Source organism: Danio aesculapii, chromosome 4 (assembly GCF_903798145.1).
Source record: "Danio aesculapii chromosome 4, fDanAes4.1, whole genome shotgun sequence".
NCBI classification, from domain to species: Eukaryota; Metazoa; Chordata; class Actinopteri; order Cypriniformes; family Danionidae; genus Danio; species Danio aesculapii.
Genome location: NC_079438.1, coordinates 43,901,379 through 43,921,624, shown reverse-complemented (window position 1 = coordinate 43,921,624; position 20,246 = coordinate 43,901,379). Strand labels below are relative to the sequence as shown.

The window sequence follows — 20,246 nt, the reverse complement described above, 5'->3', positions numbered from 1 at the left end:
TAATGCATGCATTACAGCGTGGAACGGATTTGGGGGAAACACGGGTGAATTGAAAAAGTCAGGAAAAAAACATTTAGCCTACGGATTTGAATAATCTGCAAGATCATTTGGAGATTAGGATGTAAAACAAACATTAATTCGGGAGATTAGCTTTTTATTATTTTACGCGCATTATTTTGCTAATCAGAGATTAACCACAATTTAAATATAGGCTAACAAAATTCACGTGAGTCGTCAATTTAATTAAATAATTAATTGAAAAGAACCTGGAAACTGCTATTTAGATCAATAGGATGACATTAACTCTTGGAGTTGCAATAAAATATTATACATTTTTATAAATCGCATTGGAGATTTAAACATGGTTTAATACAGCTTTATATGTTTTCGGCTGAATGCATTAGGCAACTTTAATATATATCAATCTGACAAACTTTTGGTGCATATGGAAAATGCTGGCTGGCATCATAATGGCATGCTTTATTCACTGCAAAATTTCGCAAGGCAAAGCTCTCAAAACACTGCACCACAGCGCCACCTGCAGTAATATATGGTACTGCATATATATTCTTAAACTGCATGTATATTCTATACTTATTTAACACTGGTTTTAGGACCTAAAGTCAGGTCAGCGCTTTCCCATAGTCAATTGTAAACATTTAAATTGTTTGCTCAAACTGTGTGCTGAAATTGAGCTTTTTACCAAAGGTTCTAATGGGTTAATAAACTGAATCAAGTACACACTTGATATGAAATACATGTAAAATAGTGCTAACTATTCATTCCTATTCTTACATGTCTTCCATTTGTGTCAGAACTTAGATTGATCCGATTTTATGCATTCATTTCAATGGCATTCATTTGCTGGATTGTTGCATTAAACATTTGGCAAAGAAAACCTAAATAACTTTTTTAAGATGGTGGTTCGACTTAATGTTAAGAATTGAACGTTCAACATATAATTACTTAGGGATAACAAAGATGCTTTGGTCATCCGATGGGTCGATTCTTCCCAATTATCCAATTTAAACAAATAAATAGTTTAAGTAAGTAGAAAGTTTGTAGACAACAACTTAATGAGTACGCATGCCCTCGTGCATGTTTTGCATACAATGGGATAAACAATGGATAGATTTTAGCACATTTAAATTCAAGCAAATTGACGGATCAATCTTAAACGACCAATAATCAATATACACGTCTTTGGTATAATGATGATAAATGTTCAAGCTGTGCTGACCCTCCTAGTCTCTATATACAAAAAATACTGTGTCTATTATGTTTAGGAATGCAGCAACTTGACATTTAATGACTTTTAGCATCTTTCATGTTGCATTGCTGAATGTTTACTAAATAATAAAGAACAAGAACTAAATATAATAATAAAAATAAAATAATAAATATATGATGTACTGAAATACCGGCACATTTTTCAAAGAATTTACAATCCTTTAAAACAAAACAATGCAATGCATTATTCCGCAAATAAATTCCGGAATATAAACACATTATATTTTACAGACTTTTCAATTATATATCTTTTATTTGTCAAATAATGTGAGAGAAGTCAGCATAATGTTTTAAAGTACAGTACGAAAACCATTTATAGTCTATACATTATTTTAAAGACTAGCTATATGATATATTTAGCAATGTTTTAAGCAGCATTTTAATTGTAATAGATTTATTTAAAGGTTTTAAGAAGTCCTTGTTACAATGTAACTATTCATTTAACTACAGAGTAATATTAATTATTATATACATTTCAATATGAAACAACGACACCTTAAAATAAAGTATTACCAAGTATTTTAACGTTTTAATAACCATGTTATAATAGTAATAATTTAAAAAAATAACTATAATAAGGATAAGTTAAAGCCTAGAACTGCAGTCTCCAGCAACGTTTGGTCAGTGAATGTTTCATATCCGACTGTGAATGAAGGAGATTAGGGAAAAGGACGATTGCAAAGTCAAAGTCATTGTTATAAAGCAAGGGATTATACTATTGAAAGAATTGTCATCTGTGAAGAACACTGACCTTTTTGTAAATCAATGCAGAGACTATGAATCAACATTGAATATGTCTGTAAAAACACCAAAGTTCCATTGTACGATTGGACACCATTGATTGAGACTGCAAAGGGGTCAACTTTGTAATCTGTTACACTTCTAGCCCTTGTCTCAGTGGCTTTGACCTGTCAGATAAAATTAATTTAAAGACAAAATAAACACACAAACAATTTGTCAGTTTAAACAAATGCTCAGCGGTGCAGCGGAATTAAAAGAGATCTAGTCCCCGATACTAGCCATTTTTCTGTCAGTCTGATCAATAGAGAGCATGCAGACCAGAGGAAAGGCCATTGATAAGAACAACAATGGTGTCAAGCCATAAAGACAAGCAAGCAGAGTGACGGCAAAGTTTACTTCTAAAAGTGAATTTCTGAAAGGATCTCATGCACTTCCTATTTCCCTATTTATATTATTCATCATTACGCGTAAACATGCTGTAATAACATACATTCCTTTCACGTGTCAGATCTGTATGATACAGTCCTCTGTCGAGAATTCAGTGTCTGCAGTGATTTTGTGTCAGTTACTCCAGATAAGAATCTAGTTAAGATATATTATTCCAGTTCATGACAGAGCGGTACAATCCAGCAGCGCTCAAATGATCAGTGTGTGAGCAGTGAAGTAGATTTAAAGTTCATAAATTTTTCTCCGCTGACACCTGAAGATAGATTCTTCAGACAGGTCGAGTCTGCCGAGGGATGATCAATACCATTGATTGGAGTGTTTGGTGCCTAAAAAGAACAGGATGAAGGAAGCGAGGCATGAGGGCGAGTCATGTCAGGTCCTCAAGGTTGTGGTAATGTGCATGCAAGAGAAATGAAGGTCAGCTAAGGTTAAAAAAATAGGGTCACATGTTAGTTTAAGTATCTGTTTAGTTTAAGTATTAACTACTGGCTAATCAACTGACTATTTTTATGATATTGGATGTTACAGTAATTACTGCTTATAAAGTATGATCTTATTCTGCATCCCTTATCCTACCCAATATCTAAACCCAACTAATACTGTACTGAACCTTACTAACTATTAATACGCAGCAAATTTGTGGTTTGAGTTAAAAATTCTTAGTAGATTGAGTTAAAATTGTTAATTAATGGTTTGTTAATGATGAAAATTGTACCAAAAATAAAGTAACACTTCAGTTTGTCAATATTCACGGTATTAACAAACAATTAACTAATACTACTAGCTTAATAAACTACCAATTAGCTATTTATTAATAGTTAGTAAGGAGGTTGGGTTTAGACTTTGGGTAGAATTAGGGATGCAGAATAAAATCACATTTTATTACTACTAATGAACAATATTTATCTTAATTATAACAAAAAATAGGGTCAAACTTTATTTGATGGTCCGTTGAATTGAAGTTACATTGCATCTACATGCCAACTAATTCTCATTAGATTATAATTAGACTGTTAGGTCGGGGTTAGGGTTAGTGTAAGTAGACTAGTACATGCAAAGTTTCTTATAGTCAGTTAAATGTCTGTTGAAGGAGCAGATATTAGGCAGACAGTCTAATACTCAAATGGACCATCAAAATAAATTGTTACCAAAAATAGTATTATATAAATATAAAGCCAATATATATATAGAACATAAAGATTTGGTTAGATGCTCACCCAGTATGTATGCATGTATAAATAAATAAATAAATAAATAAATAAATAAATAAATAAATAAATAAATAAATAAATAAATAATAGTAATAATACATAGTTTAAAAAAAAATCATTGTTATTTTAAATAATCTGTATCATTGTCAAACTAAAATCTAGGTCAGATTGAAAACTGCAAAATAAACTGCTGCTAGATTCACAGTGAATTTAATGTCACAATACAAACAATCTCTGCCCGCAAAATGTTTGTAGAACTTTTGCCTGCTAAATAGTATTAAAGTGTGAATATTCTAATACAGGGAGTCATTTGTTTTGTTCCTTAAGTGTCAGTGTTGTTAAAGATTTGGTTCCACAAAAAAAGTCAGTCATTCCCTCATAAAAAGAGTAATTTGTTTTGGTCCTGAATGAATCAGGGTTTTGAACGAATCAATTGAGAGAGTGCCTGCACGTACCAACCTCATAATAGCCATTCCTCAGTCATCCTTTCCTGCATTATGAGGCACCGTGCTAGATTTATGCCATCAAATCATGCATACAAAGTGTGTGCACACAGACTATGGCCAATTTCAAAGCCATTTTACACCATGGGTAATATTTATGGGCTGCCAATGAAAGGACAGGATTTATAGTGTCTGCCTTCATAAATGTGTCCACCCTCCGACTGGCTGCTTTCTGTGTGTGTTTCAAGACTGATTTCTGTCTGATGAACCTCCCTCTGGAAACAGTGTCTCTATCAATGCTGTGTACAAAACCTCATCTGTTGTCACCCTCCATCTGTCAAACACCAGGCCACACAAACTTCTCTCTTACAAAACACCAGCTTGATATTTTGGGTGATGCAGTGAAAGAACTATTCACTCAATTCATCAATGTCTTACATGATAGTGCTGTCAATGTTTTTAACAGATATTTAGTTTAGTTTGATGTACTGTAACTGGCTATTCATGAGAAAGAATATTGTAATTCGGCTTAATATATTACTAATATTGTATTTTGTACTTACTGCTGCTGCTTCTACTACAACTACTGTTAATAATAATAATAATAATCATAAAAAATAATAATAAAAACAAATCATAGTAATAACTGTTATTATTATTGTTATTAACATTGTTATTATTATTATTGCATTATAACAGCTATATTAATTATTTAAAAATATTTTTTGAAATATGAATCACTTAAATCAACACAAGTACTTGAAACAATAAATACTAAATAAATTATAACAAGTAAAATATCACATAAAAACTTTAAAAAGAAAAGAAAAACATCTATCGAAAAAAATATGAAAACTTAAAAGAATAAAAATATTAATAATATGTAATAAAAAAAAATATGATCAAATAAAATAAAAACACTAAAGCTTGCACTAAAATAAGATAAAATAAAATCGGACCCATGACCGAGTTGATTCTTGCACAAAATTAGCTAAACTGTGGAACAAATTTAGCATTTTAGCCAAACATTTTCCCTGTACAGTATGCAAGACTAAAAACAACAAACTTTGACGTGTGGTTTCATTTCCCCAGCACGTCTTGATGTCTCAAAGCTGCCTTGCAGCAATGATCTCACCAGTCTGCTGAATTTGGACGCTCATATGAGATCCAATGTATTCATGACTGTTGTCACTGTTCCTCGCACACAGCTGCTCACTCTATCCTCTCGGTCAATGGCAATCATTGTGTGCATGGTTTGTGTCTTCCAGGCCCAGTCAGTCAGTCTCATCTGGAGGAACTGCTTTATTACAGAGGGAAACGTCCTCAAGGAAAGGTTCTCCAGGGCCTTCAGATTTCCACCATCGTCACAGTCCTTGCTATCATTTGCATAGCTGAACTGACGCAGTAAGTGTCTGAATCCCAAGGCTGTGGTGATAAGCTTGAGTTACACACACAGTTTTGACTGAAACCTTTACAGGAGAATCTCCAGATTGTTCTTCCTCCTCAGGCTATCCAATCATGCTGAAGGCCAGGTTATCTGTGTACATGGTCTGGTCACTGGCAGCAATATGTGCAATCGCAGAGCAAGGGTTGCTTCAATGGCTCATGTTTTGTGGTATGGCTCTTCTGCATGAGGTTTCATTCATATATCCACTGGATTTTTTTAGGTGGCTGTGGTCATTTATTTTAGAATGCTAAGATGATTCTGTTGTCACTGCCATCCAATTATTTTAGTTTTGTCAAACAAGTCTTGTGTTGTTTAATATTGCAAAGTGCTACATGTTTTCATGTTATTATATTATCATAAAACACCCTGGTTTTAAATTCAAATATTTCTCCATGAACTTTGTTATTGTTTTAGTCAGAAGACTATACTGCAAATTAAAATGAACAGAAATAAAGGGAATTCAGTTTTTAATAAATAGATAATTGCTAAAGTATTACTATAATTAGTTACAAAACAAAGTATTCACATATTATTTTGTTTCATTTATTCAAAAATAGACCTACACCTCTAAATGGCTCAAATTTTGCAAAACAAATGTGCAAATGAATTCACAATCAACAATAGTATTACAAAATCTTTAGAAATCTAAAAAATAAATCAATAAAGATGAAATTTCATCATTTAAAAAAAGAAGATCAGTTATTATTTCTTTTTGCCAACGAATGATACCACTACAAAAAACAATTACACTTAAAAGAGAATATCAACTGCTTTTAGCACAACAAATTAACATGTGAAAATAAGAACTATATATTTAACTATATGCACATTTTAATGTTTTTTAATATACTTTACAAATTGCACTACAGCATTAATCAAGCTTTTAACGAAATCCAAAATACAGTTGAAGTCACAATCTCCAGAGAATTTTCATTTTCAAATATTTCCCAAATGGTGTTTAACAGAGCGAGGAATTTTTCACAATATTTCCTATAATATTTTTCTTTTTTGGGAAAGTAGTATTTGTTTTATTTCAGATTTTAAAAGCAGTTTTGAAAGTCTATAGAACGGACCACTGTTATAGTATGACTTGCCTAATTACTCTAACCTTCCTAATTAACCTAGTTAATCCTTTGAATTGCACTTTAAATAAGCTGAATACTAGTATCTCGAAAAACATCTAAAATATTATTTTTTAAAAATTTTAAATTAGTTATTAAAACTATTCTGTTTACAAATGTATTGAAAAATCTTTTCTCTGTAAAAAAGATATAAAAATATACAGGGGGCTAATAATTCATGGGGGGATAATAATTCTGACTTCAACTGTACTATGAACCGTCCCCTGATTCTCTTTATGTTTTTTTTATCAGTCAAAAGTCTCTATATTCCTTTTATTCATATACAACATTAGCTATAGTCAACAGTATATTCTGCCTGATTATTTTAATCATTTATATCAAAGCAGGAGGTATAAAAAAAGCTACTTCTAGAACATTACATATAACTGCACATGATAATTGTGTATTTTGCAGAGTTGGAGAAGCCATTTATCACATGGTCAGGGCATTACAGTTTTGTTTAAAGCTTCTGAGAAAGTCTGCAATCATCTTTCAATTTAAATACAGCAGCACAAAGCAATGAGATATAGAGAAACATATGAACAATAGTGCATCTGTAATGATATCTTTTGTTCAGTGCTGGATTGAGAATTCATTTGTGCTATTCTATGCTGTTGAGACTGATTGAATGCGCGTCTTATTGTAGATTTCATTTGTTATGCTGACTGAAAGCTTTTGCAAAATACATATATTAAAAAAAATCAATCTCACTCACTCTTTCTTGAGCTAATATATAGATCTCAGATTTTATATTTGGCCATTTTCATTTACTCAAACTTTGTCATTATACCAGAATGCTATTATTTTCTCCATCTATCTCTTTCTCGCTCAGACTTGAACATAAAATTCACAAAAACAAATGCCTGTTCATTAAATGAAAAGAGAAAGAAAGGGGGAAATGCTCTATTTCTCTACAGATCAATCCATCACTGTTAATGAGAAATTATTAAGTGTTAAATGGCCTTGTCTATATTTTTCTTTACTCTACTATATTCTTATCTGTTTATAAGGCAGTAATAGACTGGTATTTTAAAACTTTAAAATATTGTTAAAAGTTTTCTGTAGCCATAACAAAATGTAGATATTACATTAACAACTAAAAATTCCAAATAAGATTAAGAGGAAGTGCTAAAATTACAAAATAAAAACAAATAAAACAGTGGCCTTTTGGTGCCTAAAAACAAAATCGTCCCAAAACTGTTTTTAAAATACAAGTATATAAAAAAATAAACATTTACCAAATATTAAGTCAGTTTCACAGTGTGAATACGATTTTGACAACACTGTCATCTGTATGCAAAACTTTTCAAAACACATAAGGTTTTTTGTATTATATACTGTACATTGTTGTTGTGCACACATAAACTTAAATAAAGTTAAATAAACTTAAATAAAGGCTTAAATATGAATATTAACAAATACCCTTATAGCTAAATAATGTTATAAAATTACATTGTGATGGTCTTAAAAGGGAGACCAAGTCCATATATTTCAGTCTAATGAATGATTTTTAGGAAGGTTCACTTTTAAAGTTATGTATAGACGAATGCAGTATAAAACGTCTTTAAATCCTCAAATTTACACAGTATACAAAATAAATGCAGCTGACTAAGCTAAACTTTTGAAGGAAAAGAAAATTGCTAATTTATTTATTCTATACAACATACAGTTGAAGTCAGAATTATTGGCGCCCCTTTGAATTTTTTTCTTTTTTAAATATTTCCCAAATGATGTTTAACAGAGCAAGGAAATTTTCATAGTATGTCTGATAATATTTTTTCTTCTAAAGAAACTCTTATTTGCTTTATTTCGGTGTGTAAGTTTTTAAAAACCATTTTGATTATCCCCTTTATGCTATATTTTGTTTTGATTGTTTACAGAACAAACCATGGTTATACAATAACTTGCCTAATTAACCTAACCTGTCTAGTAACCTTATTAACCTAGTCCTTAAATGTCACTTTAAGCTGAATACTATCTTGAAAAATATCTAGAAAAATAATATTTACTGTCATCAGGGCAAAGACAAAAAAAAACAGTTATTAGAGATGAGTTTTTAAAACTAATATGTTAAAAAATGCGTTGACAAAATCTTCTCTCTGTTAAACAGAAATTGGGGGAAAAAATAAACGGGGGGCTAATAATTCTGACTTCAACTGTATATTTAAACATCATATTTATCACACGTATATACTGTAAATCATTTATTTTTTATCCTATATAAGCTTTACGAGTAACTGAACTCATGCAAAAACTTAGATGGACAGTGACAAAAACTAATTTGTACTTACCAAGATACAGTCCTGCTGTGATCAACCTTCTTGTGTAACCAACTTCCACATATGACTAACTCCAGTCTACCCTATAAATAAAGAGAGATTGAAAAAAATCATCAATTAAGTATTCTGGGTCATTATTAGTCTCTCAAGATAAAAATGGCTATGTTAATTTAAGTTATGTTAACTGTCTTAACATTAAAAATAGGTCATTGCAAAAGTATGTTTTTTGTTTACCTGCCTATAAGGCAGTGGTCAGGAACCTTTTTTCAGCAAAGAGCCATTTCAGATTTTTTTTTATCAAATGCATTTTTTAAAGAGCCATATGAAATAATAAATGACTAAACCTTTATTTATTTATAAACAAAACCTTTATTTATGTCAATGCACAACTCAAAAGTAAACAAATATGATACATTACAAAAGTTTTTTTCCCCTTTAAAAACAATATATTTTATTTTTTTGAAAGTTTTATAATAGTTTGGAACAGTGGCTAAACATGTCAGGCTAAATAATTAAAAAAAATTAATTGACTGCTGTCTTAATTTGTTTCAAAAACACTGATTTCTTTACAATTTAAAATGGAATCTTTAGATTTTTTTTCTGCTGGAGATACTGTTGTCCTAAAAAACAAAAACTAATTTTTATAAAAAATATTACACATACTTTAGGAACGGTATTACAGAAAATTTGATGCTTTTAAAAACTTCACTTTTCCAAACCGCAATATACCTTGAAAACGGTTATCGTCCCATGCTTAAGATAGACTGTTTTTTTTTATCAGATAGTGATTAATTTGAGTTGTCAGAACTAAAGATTTATTACAGTGTGCTGTCACTGCGAAACATGTGCAATTTAGTTTTTCTGCCTGGAAATCTTGTTCTATTACACACATTTATATTAAAAATAATTAAAAATACTGCAAACAGATGCATTCAATACCCTCATAGGAAAACAAAATAATAATAATAATAATAAAAACAACATTTTAAAGTAAAAAAAACTAATATTAGTTACTGTAAGAAATTGCTTACCCTTGGGGTACAAAAAAAAAACAAGTTTTTACTTCCAGAACCCAACAGTTCAATTAAATTCAATGACATTATTCATGAATAACAAAAGCAATTCAGCCGCAAAGCACATTTCTATAAGTGTCTACTGTAGCCGATTACTGTTGGACAGCCCCTCAGCCGTCACAACTAATCGCTCAAACACACACACACACACATAAATCAAAAAATGACCACAAAGGAGTGACAGGGTTCAGTAACGTGACACAGTAAGATTAATATTTCCTCCAGTCCGTACAGTCAGACTCATTGTTTTCAATAAAGTGTCACGGCGCCCCATTACATAATCACATCTGCGATTTGGGATCAAGGTTTTGATGCAATCAATGCCTATTAGAATCAGCCTGTATTGATTGAAAGCAGAGAGCTGATAGCATCGCTCCATCTCTGGCCTGCTTAGATCATAATCTCTCTCTGGTCTACGTGGGACTTGATTGGCAATAATAGGTCAGTGTGTTGCCCAGAGATGCAGGCGAGGATAATTTTTCACCACTAATAGTTTGACTGTAAACTGCCCCCAGACACATTAGGGTCAAGGGCGGAGGTGCTTCCTGTGCTGTCCACTGTATGGGAACAGAATGGAATTGTTGGAACTTTAGAAAACCCAATTTAATATTAGACTTGATCTTATTAAAAGTGTTGCGTAAAAAATATATATATATATTAAATGTTAGCCTATCTTAATCTTAAAAATAATAACACTGCACAGGAGTGGAACTCTGTCCCTGGGAGTATCAGAGAAATGAGCACTTACAATATGTTCAAAAAACATCTACATATCTGGTTTACAGAACATCTGACATGTCATCATTCATATCAGCATGTACTGTACCAACTTATCATGTTACCTCTAGTGCCTGCCATCTTAATGATTTGTTTAAATGTTTTAACTACTCATATCTCCTTTACATATTGTTGGTGCATTAAGTTTATTTTGTTCATATGCATTTTATCTATTAAGATTTATTTATACTATGTCTATTTTAGTGTTTGTTAGTTATGCTTGATTGATTGTATCATTTTTGTGTTGTTTTTAGGTGACAATTTTAGCATCAGTCCAGGGAAAAAATTGCCTTCTGGCTTATTATGGTGCATTTGCAGCAATGCTAATTAATGTACACTGTCCCTGCCAAATAAACACGTAAATAAACACAATTTCACACTATAAGAACACTTATAAAACGTAATTCATTGTAATATATTACTTTAAAAAGTAAATTTACTCAATACTGTTCATTCAGCATCATTAAGTGAATTGAAGGGCGCGGAGATTGATAGACTGAATGACAGACTGAACGAACGATAGAACATGGATTTACAGCACAACAGAATGACCAAATGTTGTTTGAGAAAAACAAACAAACAATATAAAGACAGAATAAACAGCGAGATGTATTATTATTATTTTAAAGCAAATTATAGATATAATGAATAGATAGACAGACAGAAGGGATGAATGAACAGTCGGACAAGCAAACAATTAATTAAATGATCATCACGAATGAACAAACGACGGGGAAAAACTACGAAATGAATAAACGAACAACACAATTGAATAAACAGTGATAGATAAATAGATTGGCATTAATATTTAAAATTAAAATGTGCATTATAATGTTAAATTACACATTATTATGGATAACGATTCACAGATGCTGTCGGTGAAAAACACCTACCGTTATTCTTCTCTCAAAATGAAACATGTTGTCGTTTGTTGTCTGCTGCACTTACACTTCAGTGTTTGATATTAGTTTGTTTGGTTAGTTGTACGAGTTAGACAAACTTATAGATAAACAAGAATACAAAAAAACAAAAATCCAACGGCGTGGTTCGGGGCTTCAGCGCGACACCTGGCGTTTGATTAGATTTACGAGCAGGTGTAACTCCCGCGAGATTTGATCTGATCAGTTTGTTAAGGAGCACGTGCAGAATCAAAGAATGGACGTGTTTTAAAACAATAGCCCAATAAGGCTAAATTATCTATTACATGAAGATTTGTGGTTTGTATAAATTAACTTTATTTTCAAAAGGGCCACAATTTACACAATTTCCATTTTGAAATATTTAGCTATTTAAAACTTTAACTCTTTAGGCTTTAGTGTTTAATAGAAACACTTAACATAATTCAAATGCATAATTGGATGTGCATTACTGTATGATTATTACATAACACTAGACCTGAGGCTGATCATTACCACTAGCAGGGGTGGATTTAGTGATTTGGGGGCAATTCCATGTATGGGGTCCTAGCAATAAAACTCAAAACACTCTCTTTCTCGAGATTTGTTTGTTTGTTTGTAAATATACTGCATGTTAAAAATATAAATAAATATAATAAATTCACAAATAAAACAACAAGTTCCCAAACTATATGTACAGTTAATTAGCCATATTTGTGCTTCAATTTTAATATGTGCATGTGCAGTAGGGAAGGAACACTCCACTATTCATGAGGGCTCCTGGTTTTGAAAAGAAGTAAGAATGTTAAAATCTTAATGGTTGTAGACAGATTTTACAACATATGATAGAAAATTTATGAAAGAGCTATATGATTAAGGCTTCTTGGCATTGGTCGAGGCCCCCTAATTCCCCAGGGCCCTAAGTGGCTACTTACCTCGCTTATTGGTTAAGTCTGCCTGTGACTACTAGATCTAATGTAAAACCAGACAGATATCAGTGAATGTCAATAAAATACAGTAAGTGTTTGCTATTAGTTATTATTTTTTTATGTTAACTGTCACAAATATGTGAAGCAAACGGAAAAACGGAATTAGTTTTTGCACACGCACCACAAGGTTCAAAATGATTTTGACCTATATACTGTAGGCCTATTATTGTTTTCTTCAGACAAACAATGACGTTGACGTCCCTGGAATGAATGAATGAGGCTTCTTCGAAAAAAAAAAAAAAAAGATCTAATAAAGCTGTCAAAGTCTCAATCGAAATCATTTATAATTGCGACCCAATAAATACCAAATTATCTTGATTTCATAACATATTTCCCCTAAATGCTCATTTTGTACTCAATACGACGAAACGTTAAATCATTTATTTTGGGAGTGTACTTACTGTAAAGTGTTTTGGGTTGACTTTTCCAATTTCATTTAAATATTCTTATTTCCAAACTGTTGTATATCCCAAATATTGTATTCTTTGGTTACTCTCTGAACTTAGATCCTTCTAATTGTAAATTTATTATTAATTTATTGATTTTCTGGATTAATTTTACATCCATAAATGTAAATTTTCCAAGAAACACACTTACTTTTTATTTTCAAAAAGGATTTTGATTTATATCTGAAAGTAGTATCTGAAACTTCCTGAAAGACTCTAATAATGACATTGCATGTAAAATTGTCTTGGAGTAAATAATTTAAATAATTTAATAATTTAAAATAAGTGCCATTTAATTTGCTGAAATTTTATTTATGTAACCCTTTTTGTCTCTTTGTTCATAATGTATCTTTGTAAATGGTCTTTCTTGCATAATAAAAAAATTAATGAGTGAATGAATGAATGAATGAATGAATGAGTGAAAAAGAAAGTTAATTTTCAGATATTTCAATTTCACAACCACACATTTTCTCCATAAAACCTATTTAATTCCTAATTCCTGCTTCATAAGTTTAACCAAACCAAACTGAAATCTTTCCAAGCACCCCCTGTGGAATGAATCCCTGGATGGGAATCACAGTTCTGTGCAATACAAGGAATTCTCTTTTGAAAAATGAGAGCGGGTGTTTGTATCCTGTGGGAGTTTCCTGTGCGTTTTCACAAGGTGACATTTAAAAGACAGTTTCACACACTGCAGTTCAGCAGCCATGAGCAGCTGACACATAAAAACCTTTATCACCATCAAACCACACGGCAGAGGAGGAGCAGGATCCTTTCTGTGTGCGTCTGTGTGTTTAAGACCATGCCATAATAGTAGTAGCGAGCAGCACAAGTGTGTGTTGGTTGATAATGTCGTCGAATGTGTGTGTGTGTCCCTCAAAGCATGATAACAGGCAATGTGCACCTGTGTTTGTGTGCAGTGACTGCTAATTAAAAGGATGGTGAAAGGTGTGCTGGTGGTTGTGAGGCTATACGGCTTTGAATGGGTGCACCTGCGTTCATTTTGAAACAATTGTCAATAGAAAAGTGCTGGTCGGGTAGCACAGTAATTGAAATCTGATACAGATAGATGTTCAATTTGGGATTCTTTTGTGCTATTCTAACTAATTATGTGGTTTAAATTAGTGTATGGAAAATATTGACAGTGAAAAGTGAGAAGATAATGTAAAAGATTAATGCTCCAGAATAAAAAAAGTCTGTAAGTATGCGAATCCTAATAAAAGAAAAGACATTTTCTATCAGGTATTGATTTTTTTGTTTGTTTGTGTGTTTGTTTGTTTAGACTTTATTATTCCCAAAGGGAAATGCACGTCAAAGCAGAACTCTCCATACTATAAGATAAATACAATAAATTACATACAGTTCAATTCAGAATTATTAGCCCCTCTTTTGATTTTTTTTCTTTATCAAATATTTTCCAAAGGATGTTTAACAGAGCAAGTAAATTTTCACAGTATGTCTGATAATATTTTTTCTTCTGAAGAAAGTCTTATTAGTTTTATTTTGGCAAGAATAAAAGCAGTTTTTAATTTAAAAAAAATCATTTTAAGATCAAAATGATTAACCCCTTTAAGCTATATTTATTTCAATAGTTTACAGAACAAACCACTGTGATACAATAACTTGCCTAATTACCCTAACCTGTCTAGTTAACCTAGTTAAGCCTTTAAATTGCCTTTAAGCTGTATAGAAGTGTGTTGAAAAATATCTAGTAAAATATTATTTATTGTCATCATGGCAAAGATAAAATAAATCAGTTATAAGAAATGAGTTATTAAAACTATTATGATTAGAAATGTGTTGAAAAAAATCTCTCTGTTAAAGAGGAATTGAGGAAAAAAATAAACAGGGGCTAATAATTCTGACTTCAACTGTATATAAAAAGACAATAGTATTAATAAAATTACATTCACACACTGTAAAAAATTATCTGATCACGAAGTCCTGACAGCATATGTTTTTAGGTCATTGTAACTCATTAAACTAAGTTAATCATGTTCTAACTTAATTTCATAGGTTATGTATGCTGTTTAACATAAGTTCAATGGACTCATAAGGTTAATTTGATTCAGCTTAAAAATTTAAGGCAACCAGGACTTTTTTACAGTGCGCCCTTAGTTTCAAACAACGAGTAGACACTGGTCCATATCTAGAGTATTAATGCCATTTCAATTCAGCAAATTCATCAAGTATGACTTATACCTGGTATGATATGCAATCTGATCACTGTTGGTAAAAATGACTAATGACTTGAGCTAAAAGAGCTTGCACACGCTTGGACTGTATCGAAAAGGGGATCATGGTTCATCATACTGAAAAATATGTCCAACATTCGATCATGTGCTATCTCTTCGGTAGTGGGTAGTACACACCCCACAATCAAACCTGCCCTTTTTATAAACTTATTTAATTAGTTTTTCTCCTTCACCAATAGTCCCCTCTGAGTTAAACACACATTATTAGTCATGTCCTGTGAGAGACTAGTGATGTCCTCCAGTTACAGATGTGTCATTCAAAGCATGTGACTTTACACTTGCTATTAATTTTTGACTGCTGCATCTTCAGAAATTTTAGTTGTATTCTTTCTTTGTGCTACAATCCTTGGTGTTATCTGAAATAAATAGATTTCACCTTAGTTTTTTGTGAAGCACTGTTTTACTAGCATGGTTTAGCCAAAGCTACAAATATTTCTCATGATTTTGATCGCTGTATGCATGTGCAAAGTAATTTTAACAGTTAAATTCATGTTATTTTACATCATTGATGTATCTACCAGTGTTTTGTTATCAACAGAAGCATATGAGTCTAGTGCTTGTGTATGCTGTATAGTACGTACCTAGAATGCATTGTGGGAATGAATGTTGTCTGTACACTGGTAAAAGTGTGGGGATGTGCTCTGCAGTTTCCTGTTCTCAGAATGTCTCATTACGATGAAGAGGATCTGACCTCACTACTGCAGTGTGTAGTCAGCATGCATCTCACACCCGGGAAGAGAAAGAGTCTCTCTTTTTCTCTCTCTCTCTCCACACTCAGTTTCTCCTGCCAAACAATATTAAATAATAAAGAATAAGAACAAAATTAGTACATTCTTTGAAGAAAATCTGAGTGCTTTTCTTTGCCATGACGCCAGGATGTTGTTACGGTTTTACTAATTTGTTCAAAGTGGTTGGAAGAACAATGCATTGAGGTTGTAAAGTGGTTCAGAGGATGGTTGCTAGGGTGAGAGCAAGAGTTTGCTTATCCTTGCCCATTTTAAACATTAAAAAATCCTATTATATAGTCTACCAGCCACTGTACAGATGCTTCATAAACCATTGTTTATATAGGCTGCTATACATAAGCCATTCCTATTACTGGACGGCATGTGGAATCTGTGCATGCATATCCATGCTTCCAGGGGCATATTACAGAAACATTGATTCATTTAATTTCACTGGGGATTAAAGTTTGAATCTACAGTAAGAGCTTGTTTTTAAATTGAGGCTTACAGTACGTCTCTGGCCCCTCAGGCCAGATTGCAGAAACATCAAGTTGCAGCACATAAGCTATATTTCAGCAAGATTTTCTGGACAACAAGGCTCTTGTCTTATAGTGTAGCAACACAGAAATCCCAGTTTCAATCTAACAACGTCAAACTGAAGCTGTTGTGTAATCCAAGTAGTCAAATATCTGGTCACACTTCATTTTAAAGCACAGTTATCGGTATTAACAAACCATTAGCTATGCTTTTAGCTCTAATATTCTAATTTGCAGCATATTAACAGTTATTATGGTATTAGTTGGAGTTATATTGGGTATAATGTAGAATATGTACTTAAAGCACACATTGTGAATAGTTAATAGTGAGAATCAGCACTTAGTATTACCATTTATTTCCTCCTCATGCACATTATAGAAAAACTGCAACGAAAAGGCTTTCTAAACACAGTAAATCACAGTGACAAACTTTAACCTGTTCCAAAATATTTTCCCATTGTAGAGATTTCTAGCAAAATTACTAGATCATGTCCACAAAAACCCTCACAACTGTGCAAGCAAAATAAAACTTCAACAAAGAATCCTTCTGTTAGTAAACATTCCCTCTCAAATATAGATGTACAATAGCTGTCATTGTAATAGTACCTTTATAGACCTTTTTATAACTCTATATACTTTCCTTTAAAGAAGAATTATGGATTCTTTATGCACAAATATGTTCCCTCTTTGTGCAAAAGAGTACCTTTTGAAAGGGTACTGGCCCAGCAACAGCTTTCGTATCTTTATTTTTAATGTAATGTGTATTTCTATAGAGCATTTATCATGTATGGCCATAAACCCAAAGCGCTTCACAATCATAAGAGGGGTCCCTCCACAACACCAACAGTGTGAAGCATCCACTTGGATGATGCGACGGCAGCCACAGGACAACAGCGCCAGTGCACTCACCACACACCAACTATAGGTGGAGTGAAGAGACACACTGGTGCTGCCAATTCGTGAGACAATTCGGTTGATGGGGATGATTGGGAGGCCATGATGGGTAAAGTCTGATAGAGGAATTTGACCAGGACACTAGGGTTACTCTTTACGAGAAGTGCCATGGAATTTTTAATCATCACAGGAGGTTTAATGTCTCATCAGAAAGAAGGTCGACACTGACAGTATAGTGTCCCCTTCATTATATTATTATTATGTATTAGGACTCACACAGACACTTCCACCAGCAATCTAGTTTTCCCATGTGATCTCTCATCCAGGTACTGCCCAGGCTCAACCCTGCTTGGCTTCAGTGAATAACTGGTCTTGGGCTGCGGGCTGATATGGCTTTACTTCTGAGAGTGTAACTTATTTTTCACAACCGTGATTCCTATTGAATGACTGGGTGGTCAAAATTGTGAATTTCTGCTAAAAATCTGCATGACCAACTTAAGCGCACTGCGAAATCTAACCATTTTAAATGAAATGGTCAGATTTCACTCACAAAATGTTGCAGAGCAAAGGCAATTATGGAGGAATCACATCTTATAATAGTTCAGGAAGTATGCCAATTTCAGAATCTCACTTAAAGCACTCAACAGCCCCAGATCCCTTCTGGAAATTTTTTTTTTTTAATCCACCATGCAAATAGTCTGATCACTTCCATAATAACACAACGATGTTTTAAGTCTGTATTGTGTGTTTAACAGCCCAGTCCACCGCATAATACTAAAGACAAGAGACATCTAGAGACATCCTTTTCCCTTCTACTCTTGCACATTTGTAAAACAGACACCTCCGGCAAGGTCCTGCTTATCAAGTATGCTCTGTCTAAAGCAAACTTCATCAAACACATTCGAAGATCTCTGTTGACTGAGTAACGCTCGGTGATGATGCAATGTTTCAGCTTAATAGAATAATTGAGTCTCTTTATATTTTATTGACTTTTCCAGAATAGAACACACAAGAAAATCTTGCATTTTCTTTCCTCTGCCGCCTTAAAACTTCATTTATTTTTCCGCCGGGTTCTTATTATTGATAAGACACGACTTTTGCTTTATTTGAATGTAAATGAAGCGTTAGATTAACCCAGGCCGTGGATTTGAAATATTACAGATGTATTTGTAGGGAAATTAGATTTATTCTGCTGATCTGATGGATTCCTCTGATGGCTTTTTTTTTTCTTTTCATCCTATTTTTTTTTTTTGTGATGAGCACATATTTGATTTCGGAAATGGAAACAGCACGGCCCCTCTCGCTCCATCTGCTGATTATATCCTATGATTACTGAGGTGAAGGTAAACAGAACTCACTTGATGGAGGAATCTTTGGGCCGCTGCATGTTTAGAAGATTGAAATGAGGCGTCAGCGTCACCCATGTCTGAACACAGCCTCTATATTTTATCCATCAGGTCTGCCTGACATCACTACATTATGCAATTCCAGGGTCACGCTATATAATACTATTTATGACTCACACACACACACACACACACACACAAAAAGCTTTTTAGCAATAGAAATTCCAGCACACTGTATGTATTCATTCATTCATTCGTTCATTTTCCTCCGGCTTAGTCTCTATATTTCAGAGGTCACCACAGCGGAATGAACCGTTAACTATTCTGGCATATGTTTTACACAGCGGATACCCTTCCAGCCGCAACCCAGTACACACACTCATACACTACGGCCAATTTTGTTTACCCAATTCATCTAGCACATATTTTTGGACTGGGGGGGAAACATGAGCACCTGGAGGAAACCCACGCCATGCAAACTACCTGGCAGTTATTAATTACCTCAATTAATTTCGGATTAGTCTCTTTATTAATCTGGGGTTGCCACAGCGGAATGAACCCCCAACTTATCCAGCACATCTTTTACACTGCGAATGCCCTTCCAACTGCAAGCCAGTACTGGGAAACATCAATACACACTCATTCACACACATATAGACTACAGCCAATTTAGCTTATTCAATTCACCTATACCGCATGTCTTTGGAGAAAACCCACGCGAACAGAGGGAGAACATAACAACTCCACACAGAAATGCCAACTGACCCAGCTAGGACTCAAACCAGCGACCTTCTTGCTGTGAGGCAACAGTGCTAACCACTGAGCCACCGTGTCACCTATATTATATTATATTATATTATATTATATTATATTATATTATATTATATTATATTATATTATATTATATTATATTATATTATATTATATTATGAAACAAGCATATATGCTCATAAGAAAATAGGTTTAAAAAAATCTTCAAAACTTAAAGAAAGTATGCCTAAGAATTGTGCATCTTTTTTCAAACTACTATTTAAAGACTTTTCTTTATCATTAAGACACTATTGACTCAGGTATTCATTTGGTTGATGTGTTATAACCAAGAAAGTCTGATCAGAGTGAAAAGAAAGAATCAGAGTGTATATTGTTTTATTTCTGATAAAGGAATATATACAGAACTTGAGTGTGTAGGGGTGAGTGTGTGTGCGTGTATTCCTGCCTAAGGCTGTCTTTGCTCTCCCCTTCATGGCCCGAGTCCCAGCTCTCAGCCTGACCTCTACGCCACATACAGAGAGCAAATGAAGAGGAACTAACACGCAGCCCTGCATCTCTC

General features: G+C 33.1%; 1 long non-coding RNA gene across 1 annotated transcript; it reads right to left on the bottom strand.

The window, feature by feature from the left end:
- Window positions 1-2,221: 2,221 nt before the first annotated feature.
- On the bottom strand, window positions 2,222-16,412 carry LOC130222522 (uncharacterized). Its single transcript, XR_008836498.1, has 3 exons — window positions 15,997-16,412; window positions 8,992-9,062; window positions 2,222-2,804 (listed from the first exon to the last, which is right to left on the bottom strand). It is a non-coding gene; the product is annotated as an uncharacterized LOC130222522 (long non-coding RNA).
- Window positions 16,413-20,246: the final 3,834 nt, after the last annotated feature.